Source organism: Palaemon carinicauda, chromosome 15 (assembly GCF_036898095.1).
Source record: "Palaemon carinicauda isolate YSFRI2023 chromosome 15, ASM3689809v2, whole genome shotgun sequence".
NCBI lineage: Eukaryota > Metazoa > Arthropoda > Malacostraca > Decapoda > Palaemonidae > Palaemon > Palaemon carinicauda.
In genome coordinates this window covers 99681930-99696930 of record NC_090739.1, presented here as the reverse complement: position 1 = coordinate 99696930, position 15001 = coordinate 99681930, and positions in this window count along the sequence as shown.

Genomic DNA, 15001 nt, shown 5'->3' with positions numbered 1-15001 from the left:
GGGTTGCTAAACATCATTTCATCTGATGAGACATCCAGGGCGTCTTCAGGAGGGGTCCTCAGTTACAGGAGGACACAAGGATCCTGGATAAACCAGTTGGAGTCCTTGCAGCGCGACATCAAAGCTGCTTTGATGGTACGGTGAAAATGTTCAACCATACCGTTGTCTGCAGCGTTGTATGCGGATGTTTGATGAAGAGTGATACCCAGGAGGTTTGCAAATGATGTCCACAATTGAGAGGCGAAAGTGGTGTTGATGAGAGGACCTAATGTCGGACTATCGAGTGAAGGGGTTCACCAGAGGTATGTGGTCTGCCTTGGACAGTTTCCTGCTGAAGCAGTTCAATGGTTGGGATGAGCAGTTGATCATCTGCTCCAAGACTGCCCCAGTAGCGATGTCAATGTCATCGGTGGACAGAAGGAGATGTGGATGTGGCACGGAAAAAGTAAGAGCAGCAGTGGTTGATAGGGCATTATTTGCGTTGCAAAAGGCTGGTTTTTTTCAGGGGGACCCCACTTCAGGTCTTTTGCCTTGCCCTTGTGAAAGTTATGGAGGGGAGCAAGAATGACAGTGATGGCTGGCAGGAAATGGTGATAATAGTTGATCATGTCCAAGAATTCTTGCGGTGCTTCGACAGTATAGGGTGTGGGAAAGTTCTGAATGGCTGCTACCTTGTCAGGGAGGGGGTGAACTCCTTCAGGAGTGATTCTGTGCCCTAAGAAGGATACTTTGTTGGCGCCAAAGGTGCACTTTTCGTACTGGACTACAAGACCGTTCTGTTGTAGGTGGTCGAGTGCGATGCGTAGAAGACAGAAATGTTTCTCTTTTGAGGAAGAGAACACCAGTATGTTGTCCACGTAATATACTCAGAAGGGGAGGTTTCCTAAGATACAATCCATGAGACGTTGAAAAGTTGCTCCAGCATTACGAGGGCTAAAACAGGAGTAATTGGAGATATATGTAGGGGTGGTGATAGTGGTCTTGGGGATGTATTCTGGGTTCATTGGCACCTGATAATACCCCTTCAGGAGGTCAAGCGTGGAGAAAACCTTCACTTTGTTCTAGTAGGAGGTCATGTCGGTGATGTTTGGGAGGGGATAGTGATCCAGTTCTGTCTGCATTTTCAGGCACCTGTAATCCTCTCATGGATGCTGAGAACTATAGTCTTCAGGATGATGTACAAGGGTGACGACCATTGGCTTGAGAACTTTTGGCAAAGGCCCATTTCTTCAATTTCAACAAATATTTGTTTAGCGGCTGCCAAACGCCTTGGTGCTAGACGTCATCTTGATATGGTGGTAAAAACAGTGTTTCTCTGGAACTGTGGGTGTTTGTCGAAGTTCTGGACAGAAAACATCCGAGTACGATGTGAGGAGGGGGGCGTAGGCATCCATGGGTGGGCAGATGGGGAGAGTGAGGTAGGAGGCGGCAGGTCAGAGAGGTGTCAAGGAGTTTTAATCCGCGTTGACTAACTGACGGTGAGCTACACCAACCAGGAGGAGGAAGTGAGACAGTAAGTTAGTACTGAGGATTGGCAATGTGACGTCAGGAACGAGATATGTCCCAATGTATTTAGTGCTTCAAAACAATAATGTGTGGGTTTCATAACCGTGAGGGGGTATCTCAGATCTGTTTGAAGCTACCAGGCGGATGTCGTAAGACTTAGACAGACTCAGTCTTGTCCTGGAGAGTAGCTTTGGCAGAAGAGAACAACAAGCACCCGATTCTACCAAAATTCGCACGCTGTACGTGCTTTATGTAAATAAGGAAAGACATGGAAGGCTACCACTAGCACCAATGGCCTACTTACATGTTTTTTTGGCCACTGATAACCATTTGCACATTTCTTCATAGCAGCCCCAAATTTCGAGTGGTAGTAGTGTAACTGCAGCTGATGGGGGTCTAAAAAGTGGTTGGATAGATCGTTGGTTGGCGCGTAAACGAGGGGTTGTATATGAGTGTATTGGGCAGCGATGTCTCCGCTTCGGCACATCCCAGGGTGGGCGCCTGTGCCTTATCGCATTCATGTTGGCATTAATCAAGAGTGGAGGTGTTGATGGAGGTCTAGAAGGTGGTGAAGTTACATTCCATAAGGGCATTGGCTTTGGTAGTCATTTCTTTCATAGGCAAAATACCAACATCGGGGATAGCAGCATATACAGGTTCAGGTGGGAGCCGTACCCAAAGGGCACAAAGTAGATTCACTTCACGAGGAGGGGTGTCTGTGGGAGGTTGTAGTCAAGTGACACTGCTCATTTCCCTGAGGGTGTGCGAAGCTTTTTGGTTCCCCAATGGTTGTTGAGAGAGCTAAATATTTTTGTTATGAGGGCAGCTGGCAATGCCGAGTACTGCTCCAGGAGGTATGATTTGAGGGTGTCATATGTTATTGGCGTGTCTCCCTGCTCACGCAGCCAGCCGGAGATTTAGATTTCTGGGAAAGTGTCCTCGGTGATCACCACAGGAACATAATCTGTTTTAATACTTGACCGAGTCACGCCCTTGATGTGAAATTGGACTTCAACACGCTAGAACCAGGGGAACCCTTCTCTGCTAGCATAGAACCGTAGTTTTAGGGGCTTAGTGTTGATAGCAGAGTCAGTGTCTGACAGTGTCATCACCAAACAACAAGACACAGCAGTGCAGTGGGAAGTGGGAGGGAACAGAACACTCAGGTAGTCAGCAATTGTGCGCAGGAGCCAGCTAGGTATTAATTGATAAGCAGAGTGAATGTAATTGAATTTATTTCCACAAAGAGCAAACTTTTAGGGTACCAGTTTCCATTAAAAAACATCACAAAAATTCAAAGAGATTGATACAATTGCATACATGCATCAACAAGTTATTAATGCAAGGGGAGAGCGATAACTACAATATATATAAAATAAACACAGAAATACCGTTACAATGTAGCAGCGTGAGATACACGTGCGATACACTACCATAACTCCAGCTGATGGGTGTCAGTAAATGGCTTTCAAGTTCATTTTTTGGGCCATGTGTGAGGGGTGGCATACGTGGGTAGTGAGCGGCTTTATTGTTGCTTGGCACATCATGGGCTGGGTGTCTGTGTCCTACAGCATTTACGTCAGCTTCAGTCGATATTGAATTGTTGTCCTCTACGGCAGGAGTGGAGGCGTTGGTGGAGGTTTTGATAGTTGTGAACTGGCTGTTCATAAGGTCCTTCATGGGCAAAATATCAACAACAGGGATGGTGGTTCATACAGGTACATGCAGGCGTCGTACCAAAAGAGAACGAAGTAGGTTCACCTACCGAGGAGAGCTGTCTGCAGCTGGTTGCAGTCGAGCAATACTTGTTATTACCCTAAAGGCAAGAGAAACATTTTGGTCCCCCCACAGCTGTTAAAAGAGCTAAAAAAGCTTGGCTATATGGGCGGCTGGGGATGATGAGTTCTGCTCTAGGAGATATGTTTCACAGGTGTTGTATTGATGTGTCCCGTTGGTCGGAAAGCCAATCAGAGACTTCCATGAATGGGTCCTCAAAAGTAGTCTAATTTGGTTCTTGAGCGAGTCATGGCCTTACAGCAAAACTGAATCCCGGTGCGCTGAAACTAGGCAAATGCCTTTGTACTGGCAAAGGGTGGTAGCTTCATGGATGTGGCAATTATCCAACAATAGGGCACAGCAGTGAGGGGGAAGGCAGATGGGATCTGGTCCCCTGGCGCCCACCAATTATGCAGGGTGGCTGTTACGTTATAACAGTGAGGTAAGATGAATGCAACTGAATTTATTCAACGAGACAACGAGCTCATATATAGATAGCTAAGAACAAAATTTCAAACAGTATAAATATGCTATAACAAGCATAAACATTATTATTATCACTGAGGGTGAGAGCGTGAGATAAAAAATAAAGCAATACCATTACAGTGTAAGAGGATGTATAAACCACATGCAGTACAATAACATTTAAAAATCCAGTAGATCTGACATCTAATGGATTTTTAAATCTTGATGGGTTGGTTAAATGGATATAGAACTGAGGGCTTCAAACTGGATGCCCCATCACCATTTGGTGAACTTTATATATATACACACACACACACACACACACACATATATATATATATATATATATATATATATATATATATATATATATATATATATATATATATATATATATATATATATATTTGGGCTCAAGCCATGACGTCCTGATGGAAGGTTCCTTCAGTAGCTTCCTTGGGTATATTTAACTACAGGGATATTCCCAGAGAATTAAACTAAAGATTATCACAGAATTCTAACTTCTGGAGCGAGTACCCTAAAGGTTTCCCTCTAGGATATTGTATATCAACAGGGGACGCATGTATTAACACGCCACATAGCTATCTGCACCCCATATAGAGTTAACACTTCGATATGGAAAGGTGGAGAATAACTGGGGAGCCGTTCCACAGTTACACTCGTCCGTGGCTGCTTTTGGTACTCGAAACGTAAACAAACGGGCGCCATTGCTAAATGACGTCATGTCTGTCCTCATCCTGAGATCCTGAGGCCAGCTTCTTGCTAATCTCCATGACACAGCAGGACAGGGCGGGGCCTGAAAGGCTGGACTAGAATAGACGGGAGGGTCCATCAGGACGTCATGGCTATCTCACCCAAAAATAGATTTTTCGCTTCGCTCAAAATCCGTTTTTTGGGCTCAAGCCATGAAGTCCTGATGGAAGTGTACCAGAGAATTAATGTATCGTGGAAATTTTCCCCTTTTTTATGCAAGTGCCAAGGGCTTTGAATAGAGGTATGTAACATGTCCTTGCAGAGTTTCCGTGAAGATCCAGCTTCCTGCCCCCCTGGCAGAAAAGTCCTGGTGGACCATACCAATATCTCGAAGCGGTCATTGAAGAGCTACTCACCCTGCGGAGAGTTCGTGCAGGACTCGGAGACAAGACATAAGGTTAATATTCGGGTAGGAATATTATCAAGCATAGGTAAGTGATAAACATTTACTACACTCCCTGGAGGAGAGATCAATCCGGTCTCGAAGGCAGGACGAAAGTAAGTATTCAGGTAGGAATATTACCACAGCATGAGTGAGTATATAATACAAGTATATCTATATCATTCTTCTCTTTCAGAAGGAATGGGTTAAGTGAAACTATGACAATCATATATTTCATAATAATTAATAGGAGCGGAGAGAGACGCACATGTAATAAAATAGACATTTTATTTCATAGATTGCAGATTATTGTGATAACAATTGCAATAATGAATGTAAAGTTAATTTACAATAATAAAGAATAATGTACATAGAAAATAAAAGACTTCAATCTTGAATCTGAAAAGAAATTTCACTTTTAGAAACACAAGTTCCAGAGGAACGTCAACCTTTTTCAAAGAAAAAACACATCATGCCCTAGACCATGTGGCACTCATGTGAAGTCTATGACATTTCACCTTGGTAAGAACAGTCTATTAGAAACACTAAGTGTCCATGAAATCACTATGTATCACAAAAGGGTCAACACAGGCACCCGTAGAGTTAAAGTCCCAAGTAACTCACTGTTCTATGCAGAGTTAAACGGCAGGTTTCATAACACTACCTGCGGCTACCACGAAATGTTTAACTTCATGCACTTGCTACGCGTAGTGCTTGAAGAAAACGTGCGACGATTTCCAACCTGTGAAGCTCTTGAGGCTTTCGAAATCCATGCTCTGGAAGAAGTTCAGAGAAGACGTGACTTTTCTAGGATCATGACCTGCGGGTGTACTGTCAGGATCCGCTCTGCGAATGAAGTAGGTGATTTTCGCTCTTAGTTGTTTCAGTGACAAGTCACTACCCGATGTTTCTCCTTTGAAGAGTTGTCCTACACCGAAGTCTGAAGTTCTTCGAAGATAGACCTCAAGAGTCTCCACTGGGCATAGAGAGACATCTTCCTCAGGGGGCAGATTCTCCAAGGGCCCCATCTCTTGGTGGGTAGTTCATTCTTTGCGAGAAACGTCGGATCAGGGAAAAGGGTAAGCTCTTCTGTATCTGCGAACAGGATATGACCCTCTTCTCTTGATAATGCCACTATTTCACTGACTCGGGCTCCCGAGGCGAGAGCAAAAAGGAAGATAACTTTTTGAGTCAAGTCTTTTAGAGGGCACGAATCGTTGTCCAGGTTAGAGGCAAAATGGAGCACCTTGTCCAGGGACCAGGAGATAGGTTTTGGCGGGGGTGCTGGGCGTAGTCTAGCGCATGCCTTTGGTAATTTATTGAAGATATCGCTGGACAGATCAATCTGGAAGGCGTACAGTAGTGGTCTAGTCAAAGCCGATTTGCAGGTGGAAATCGTGTTGGCTGCTAAGCCTTGTCCATGAAGGTGAATGAAGAAGGACATGCAAAAATCAATGGTGATTTCCGTAGGATTTTTTGCCTTGACGAACGAGACCCACTTTCTCCAGGAAGATTCGTATTGCCGTCGTGTGGATTCAGTCTTGTATTCCTCGAGGAAGTCTAGACTTTTCTTCGAGATTCCAAACCTTTTTTTTGCGGCTAAGGAGAGAAAATCATGAGATGAAGGTCCCTGACTTTCAGTGATGAAGCGAAGACAGTCGACTTCTGTATTTGTTGAGAGAGAACTGGGCCCGGTAGGGGGATCAGCGTGGGCTGCAGCTCCAGGACCAGAGGGTACCAATTGCTCCGGGGCCACTTTGGAGCCACTAGGGCCGCTGTCCCTTTGAAGGTTCTCAGTTTGGAGAGGACTTTCAGCAGAAGGTTGAGGGGAGGGAACAGGTATATCCTGGACCATCTGTTCAAATCCAGTGACATGGCATCCACTGCTTCTGCCTTGGGGTCCTCATACGGGGCCACATATCGAGGAAGTTGATTGTTGTCGCTCGTTGCGAATAGATCAATCTGAAGTTCCGGGACTTGGTGAGAGATGAAGGAGAATGACCTTGCGTCTAGAGACTATTCCAACTCTATTGGGCTTGTCCGTGATAGAGCGTCCGCCGTCACATTGCGGAATCCTTGTAGGTGAACTGCAGACAGGTGCCATTTCTTCTTTTCTGCCAGACGGAAGATCGGAAGAAGTACCTGATTTATCTGGGGCGATCTCGAGCCCTGACGATTGAGACATCTGACTACCACCGAGTTGTCCAGAGTCAGACGGATGTGGATCGAGGGAGGCGGGGAGAGTTTCTTCAGGGTGAGAAGAACCACCATGGCCTCCAAGATGTTGATGTGAAACGTCTTGAATAGGGGAGACCATGTTCCTTGAACCTGTCGTTGGTGGGAGTGACCTCCCCAACCCTCCAGTGAAGCGTCCGTGTGGATGTTGATTGATGGAGGCGGGTGTTGAAGAGGAATGGACCTTTTCAGGGCCTTTGCTTCCAACCACGGCTTTAATAGTGAGCGAAGTCTGTTTGGAAGCCGTCTCTTGAGGTCTCTTCGAGCGATGGATGCGAAACGCCTCCAGACTCCCGCGGCATCCTTTAGCTGTGCGCGAAGCGCTGGGTTTGTCACAGAGGCGAACTGTAGAGAGCCGAGAACTTGTTCCTGCTGTCGTCTTGAGATCCGTTTGGATTTTAGAAGTCTTCTGACAGACCCTGCTATTTCCTTCCTTTTCTTCTGTGGAATGGAAAGGCGGTGTGACTGAAGATCCCAATGGATTCCCAACCAATGAAACTTCTGAGCTGGAGAGAGGCGAGATTTCTCGGTGTTTATCTTGAATCCCAGATGCTCTAGGAACTGGGTGACTTTGTTGCAGGCTCTTACACAATCTTCGGCCGATGTCGCCCAGACTATCCAGTCGTCTAGGTAGGCCATCACTTGGACGCCCTGAAGACGGAGTTGTTGGACGATGGTGTCTGTCAGTTTGGTGAAGATCCGTGGAGCCACGTTGAGCCCGAAGGGCATGGCCCTGAAGGCGTAACTTTTCCTTTGGAGTCGAAATCCTAGGTAGGAGGAAGCGTGATGATTCATTGGAACGTGCCAGTAGGCATCCGCCAGGTCTATGGAGACCGTGTAGGCCCTTTGAGGCAGAAGGGTCCTTATTTGTTGCAGAGTCAGCATTTTGAACTTGTTGTTCGCAATGAACTTGTTGAGAGGGGATAAGTCTAGAATGACTCTGAGTTTGTCGGAGTCCTTCTTGGGAACGCAAAATAGTCTCCCTTGGAACCTGGTTGACTTTACCCTCCTGATCACCTTCTTTTTCAAGAGTTCTAGGACATATTCTTCCTGGAGGAGGGTTGACTGTTGGAAGAATTGCTGGAAGGCTGGGGGTGGTTGAGTCCAGCTCCAGCCTAGTCCCTTCTTGACGATGCTGTGCGCCCAGGGATCGAAGGTCCAACGATCCTGGAATTGGCGGAGTCTTCCTCCCACCGGAAGCACTTCATTGCTTCTGGTGTCCTGAGGGTTTGCCACCTCGGCCGCTAGCTCCCCTTCCTCCTCTGCCTCTGGAGGGGCGGCGAGACGAATCTCTGCCGGAACCTCTGCTTGAGCCCCTACCTCTGGGACGAAAGGTAGTAGCGTGTTGCTCATACGCAGGGGTAAAGACCGGTGACTGCGACACCACTGGTTGGGGGACCAACTGAAAGGTCTGCTGTGGCTGTGTGGCCACTTGGGGAGTAGCGGTACCCGGAAACTGCCGTCTCTGTTGACGTTGCTGGGGTTTCGGCTTTTGAGGTTTCCTCTTAGGTTGAGGGCCATCGTCCTGAGAGGATTTCCTTTTTCTTGACATGCCTCACTTGTGGAGAAGGAGGTATGAGAAGGGGTGCATGTCCCTTAACGTCTCAGGAGGGTTCCGGCAGACCGACGGCACGCCGGAGGCCGGTCCTGCAGGGTGGAAGGCATCAAGACAGACACACTGAGCATCTAAAGTATAATACCATCGTGGCGACCGCCGGCACAGCGGCGGGTCTCCGGCAGGAGGTGGCAGCTCCGGCAGGAGGCGGTGGCTCCGGCAGCCGAAGGCTGACGGCCTGGTGAGTTTGGATCAATTCATAAGATAGATATGTATATGGTTGTATACCTAGACCGCCGGCAATCAATGCCGGCACGCCGATGGCCGGCTCCGAAGGTCGGTCAGCTGTTACTAGGTAAAATGAGGGGTGGGACGTCGGCTGTATGTCGACGGAAGGCGGCAGCCTCCGGCACACGGAAGGTTGACGTCTTAGAGGGGGAGGGCATCTTATGAAAGAATGTCACCTGAGTTAATGGCGGTTACCGCCGGCAGTAGAGGCGGCAAGGGACCGGCACCGTGATAGCAGGAGAGAAAGGTAAGGAGGGATGGAAGGGGTAAGATCTAATACCCCTCCGGCATCCCTCCGGGGAGAGTGCACTCATGATAGGAGTGGATACTCCTAGCATCCGGCGGCAGGGAGCTGGTAGTTGGCCGGGTGCCTGGGGTAACCCAAGGGAGGATTAGAGGGCACTCAAGAGGGGGGAAACCCGCGCCGGCCGGACCGCTGCCGGCATACAACCCCCATATAACGCTATGTAGGGTATGTGTACCTGAGCAGCCAGTTCAGCAGGGGAACAAGTTAGCCCTACCACACCACCCAAGGGAGGAGTTGTAGGACTAGGGACAGATGTGTGTAGGCAAGCCTACACCAAAGGGATAGGTGGGGAGGGGGAAGATGAAGGGTCTTTTCTATAGGGGAGACTCTGTATGAGAACGGCCACCAAGGAAAGGGAGAACGCTCCCTAACCTAGGTTAGGTAGTCCAGAATGAGAATGGTATAGGAGTACCGTCCCAAACTATAATAGTGCAGAGTCAACCCCCAGAGAAGGAGGGCTAACTCCTAGGCTAGGCAAGCTTGAAAGACACATCGCAAGTTGCAGGGAGGAAGAAGTAACCCAACCAGGTGCAACTGAGGAAGGGCAGAGCCATTCCTTATTTCTCGGTCACGACCCTAAGGGAGGGTCATTCCCTTAGGGTAGACAGAGAAGCGATAAATACTCTGCTTGTAGACAAGATTCCCCTATATAGAAGGGGAAGCAAGGCCACACAGAGGGAATGCCCGCAGGCAGGGGGATTAGGGAGCATATAGGGGTTCCTACATTAGGTTAGGGTGGAAAGATACGCAATCAACCCGGTCCCCTATATGGTCCCCGAAGGCGAAAACACTTACATCACAGTTAATAGTATGTTTAATAATGCCACAATCTTCATAACTTAACCTAGGAACACTGGTATATATCATGCATGAAAACAAGCACTAGGCTATCTAGCCTAGGGGCTAAGCTAGCGATCTAGTATGGGGTCGAACGGCGACCGAGTCTAATGAGCGCTAAAACACGATATAAGTAATTCCTAGCTATGAAGACTAAGTAACTAATAATATTAATTAGTTAAATGACCGGAGAAGGCTATATATATATATATATATATATATATATATATATATATATATATATATATATATATATATATATATATATATATATATATATATATTGTAACATTATTGCTATATATTTCTAAATTATTTAAGTTTTTATAGATGTATAAGGTTAAATATACTGTAGACTTATTGTTTACCTTCTTTAATAGTTTGTCTTTTCACTGGTGGTTATGTTAGTGTTTATAATGGACTAACGGCTGTTTTATATTTTCAAGTGGTGTGGGTTACGTGGCTGCGCTCCTGCGTGAACGGAGTTTTGGAGGGGCTTTTTTTTGAGGATGGTTCCTGAGTGTGTTTCTGAGCCTCCAACATTGAAGGGCACGACATTTGCTACTGGAACGATATTTATTCCTCATCCTTACAGAGCTACATTGTGAAGCTATTTAGCTTTTTTGGATATACTTTCTCTGCGGCAAGGAATTATCCTGCATATTGTGTACTGCCCTTGGTTCAGTAAAAGCCAAGGGGACCTCTCTGTCCCAAGGTAATAATATTTATACCTATTCAAGTATCGTGATCACGACCTGTGATAGTCAGCTGACGTCATTACTGGAGCTTGTGAAAGCCTTTCAATCAAACCAGCCATCGTCAATTTGATAGGGATATTTAGTTTGTATTTGTTAGGATGTTCTCACTTTTCGTTGGCCTTCTCCTTTCTGGACCCTCTCTCCATTTAGTATGCATGTGTTGATGACCTTTCCGTAATTGTGTAATTGTTTTCTTTTACAGGGAGTTAAGATTGAGTGTGTATCATTTATTAAGGTATTATTGTGGTTCAGGTGTTATTTCTGTCTAGTTATTATGTATTAAAATTAAGGAAATTTTTGTGGTATTTTCTTTGTCCCCTTGAGTTGACTTTGCACTCGTATTGATGTTTGGTTACTATTCCACCTTTAGTGGACTTAGTACTGTATGATGGTGAATACTATTTGATAAGTGTAGTGTTTTGAGTGGTGGTCAAAGCCAGCCATCACAATATATATATATATATATATATATATATATATATATATATATATATATATATATATATATATACATATATATATATATATATATATATATATATATATATATATATATATATATAAATATATATATATATATATATATATATATATATATATATATATATATATATATATATATATATATCACTAATGCTCGTGACTTAAATCAGCACAATGGCATTTAATATCGAATTCTACCTTTTGTAATGTATATCCACTGGAAATTCATTTAGGTTAAAGGCTTCTGGGTAGGAAAAGATTCGTACTAATGCCTCTTAGCCGAAACCATGCCAGCAGGGACTCTACTAATCTAGCTATCACGAGAGATATAAGTTTATAACAAGTCTACTGTACATATTCCTGTCGAATTCAGGAATCTGCTCTTAGACATGTAATAAACTCATCTCCGCGTTGACAGCTGATTAGTGAGTTTTCAGCACGTGGTTATTTTTAATAAATATATATCACTAACATTCATGATTTTAGTCAATGTAAATATAAACCACAATTGGATCTAATATCGAATCCTACCTTTGAGGATGTATAGCCTATCCATTGGAAATTCAATTATAATAAATGCCTCCGGCTGGGCAAAGACTCGAACTTATGCCTCTTAGCTAAACCCATACCAACAGGAAATATGCCAATCGAACCATCAAGAGAGATAAAAGCTTATTACAAGTCTACTGTAAATGTTTCTGTCGAATTCAAGAATCTGTTCTTGTACTTGAAATTAACCCATTTCCACCATGATAGTGATTAGTGACTTTGCAACTCGTGTTTATTCATGATGGATATATATATATATATATATATATATATATATATATATATATATATATATATATATATATATATATATATAATATATATATATATATATATATATATATATATATATATATATTTATATATATATATACATATATATATATATGTCCCATGTAGACGGATAATGAGACATCGGAACATGGCTTTTCTTCACTTTATTACATAAAGGGTTCGTAAGTACACTATACTGTACACAGCTATCACTCTCTCTGGTATGAGAGCCTTGTCCACTTAACCGCACAAAGGCAACTAACCTCCCCTTGCTATCAAAATGCAATCTTTCTTCAACAACATGCTGAGTTATAGGTTTTTGTGGAATTCTCATGATCAAAGAGTTCATTTATCTTGACGTACAACACATATCTACATACAAGAATTAGGACATTATTCCCCCACCAGAACACAAGCTCCTCACTCCAGGAGGAGGTGCGCACTCGCCCTCACTAGTCTAAGATATATGGAGGACACTCCGACCCGGAATAGGCATGGCGTGTACTAAACAGAAAAGCAACATAAAATATATATGTAGAAATCACGCCCCCCCCCCCCCCAAAAAAAAAAATAACATCCACAAAAAAAAAAAAATGTAAAAATTAAATATTGCATGTAAAAATGTACACAATACTATATAGATATTTCCACTCATTTCTTTTTAAGACTTCTGCAACTAAAATACAGAATACCCGAAGTGAAATAAAAAAAAAAAACATAAAGATAATAATTTTACACAACCTCATCTGGTTGCAGGCAATTAGGCTTTTTGGGCGGGATAGGGGTAGTAATAGATATTTCTTCATCCCTCGATTTTTCTTGTCTGGGTTTACGGCAAAATTTCACAACACAACTCACCACCACCGTTTATTTAAATCACCACTACACTAGCACTTGCAACTATCAACCGGTGGCCACTAGTCGTTTTCCCGAGAAAATCATTTATCTTCCCGGCATTCTCTTATAACATTAAGTATAAGGTATTCACACCTACACTGTCGCTAACACTGCCTATCCTGAACTTTAATCCCAGAGGCCCTTGGCATTCAGGAACCGCCCGCTCATATATCTCTCTCTCTCTCCGCTACCATATTCCGTTTGTTCCTCGGGAGAATTCACATCCCGTTCTCTATTTTCTCTATTTTGATGGGGGTCTTCAATATTTTGGTTACGTTCTTCGTTCCTCTTTTGTGCCCTAACTGTTAGTCCTATTACTGCTCCTCTAGAGAGAGCATCAGCTACCTTGTTAGCTTTAACTTCTTTGTGGTGAAAAACCCTTTATATTAAACTCTAAAAATCTCTCAATCCATCTCGCTTGTCAAAAGGGCAAATGATTTTTATAATACAAATCATGTAAGGAGCGATGATCACTTTACAACTCAATCGACTGACCTAATAAAAAGAACCGATGCCTCTCTAGAACCCAAAGAATAGCCAAAGCCTGGCGATTGAATGTACTATAATTTCTTTTCTGCCCCTTTTAATGCCCGGAAGGCAAAACAAATGGGTCGCTCTATGGCTTTATCATCTCGTAGAGAAACTACGCCACCAATAGCTACGCTACTCGCATCTGTTGTCACTAAAAACGGGTGATCAAATCTAGGATATGCGAGTAATTCATTGATAGTTAAGGCAGCTTTCAAATAGTTAGGGCATCATTCTTCTTCCTTTCCCCAATTCATTACTTTTTATTTCTTTAAAGCATCTAAGGGTCTCGCTATCTCTCCAAAACCTCATGAAATTACAGTAATACCCAGCGAGCCCAAGGAAACCAGCTAATTCCTTAGGAGTATGTGGCCAGGGGAAATCTCTAATAGCCACTACTTTATTAGGGCAAGGTTGGATACCTTCTGGGGTTATCATGCGACCTAAAAATTCGACCTGTTTACAGAAAAATTTCCACTTTGACAAATTTATTTTCATACCATTACGTCGCAATGCTTCTAAAACTATACGAATATTATTATTACTGTATGTTCTTCGGCCGTTTTCCCTGTAATTATGATATCTTCTAAATAAACAAGAATATTATGGCCAATCAAGGGAGACAAAACCGCCATCATTACTCTAGAAAAATGAGCTGTAGCATTCTTAACACAGAAAGGAAGAAAATTAAACTGAAATTGTTGATCGTTAGCTATAAAGGCCGTTTTACATTTACTGTCTTCCTGAATGGGTATCTGATAGTATCCATATTTTAAATCGATAGTTGTAAAATATTTACTATCCCGTACTTTTACAAGTAATTCTTCGATCGAGGGCAATGGAAATGCATTATCCTTAGTGACTACATTCAACTTCCTACAGTATAATCAACACGCAATCTTACTGAGCCATCCTTTTTCCTAACAGCTACAATTGGAGAAGCCCAGGGGGATTCGCTCTCCTCGATTATCTCTTGTTCCCTTAATTTATTAATATCCCTATCTATCTCTCCCTGGAAATGAATGGGTACCTTATAAGGCCTTGACCTAATCGGCTCCACCTGCCCAGTTTCAATGCTAAAGGAAAATCAATCAATACTCCAGGGTGGCTCATCTCCAACTGCAATTACATCGGAATTATTATTGACAATGTCACTAGCTACTGGTTAATATTCTGACGGCCATAGTTTTCGCACTTGCAGAATCAAATTCTGAGTGCGTTCGTCTGTGCGGGCTGGAGTTGTGGCTCCCAGCATCCTGTTATTACCAATTTCATATAACTCTAATTCACGCCCAGAATCACTTCTTAACACAACTCTTTTATTTGACAAATTAACTATCGTTATATCAGCTTTGTTCTCTTTTATTTCCGATAAGTCCTCTAAAATC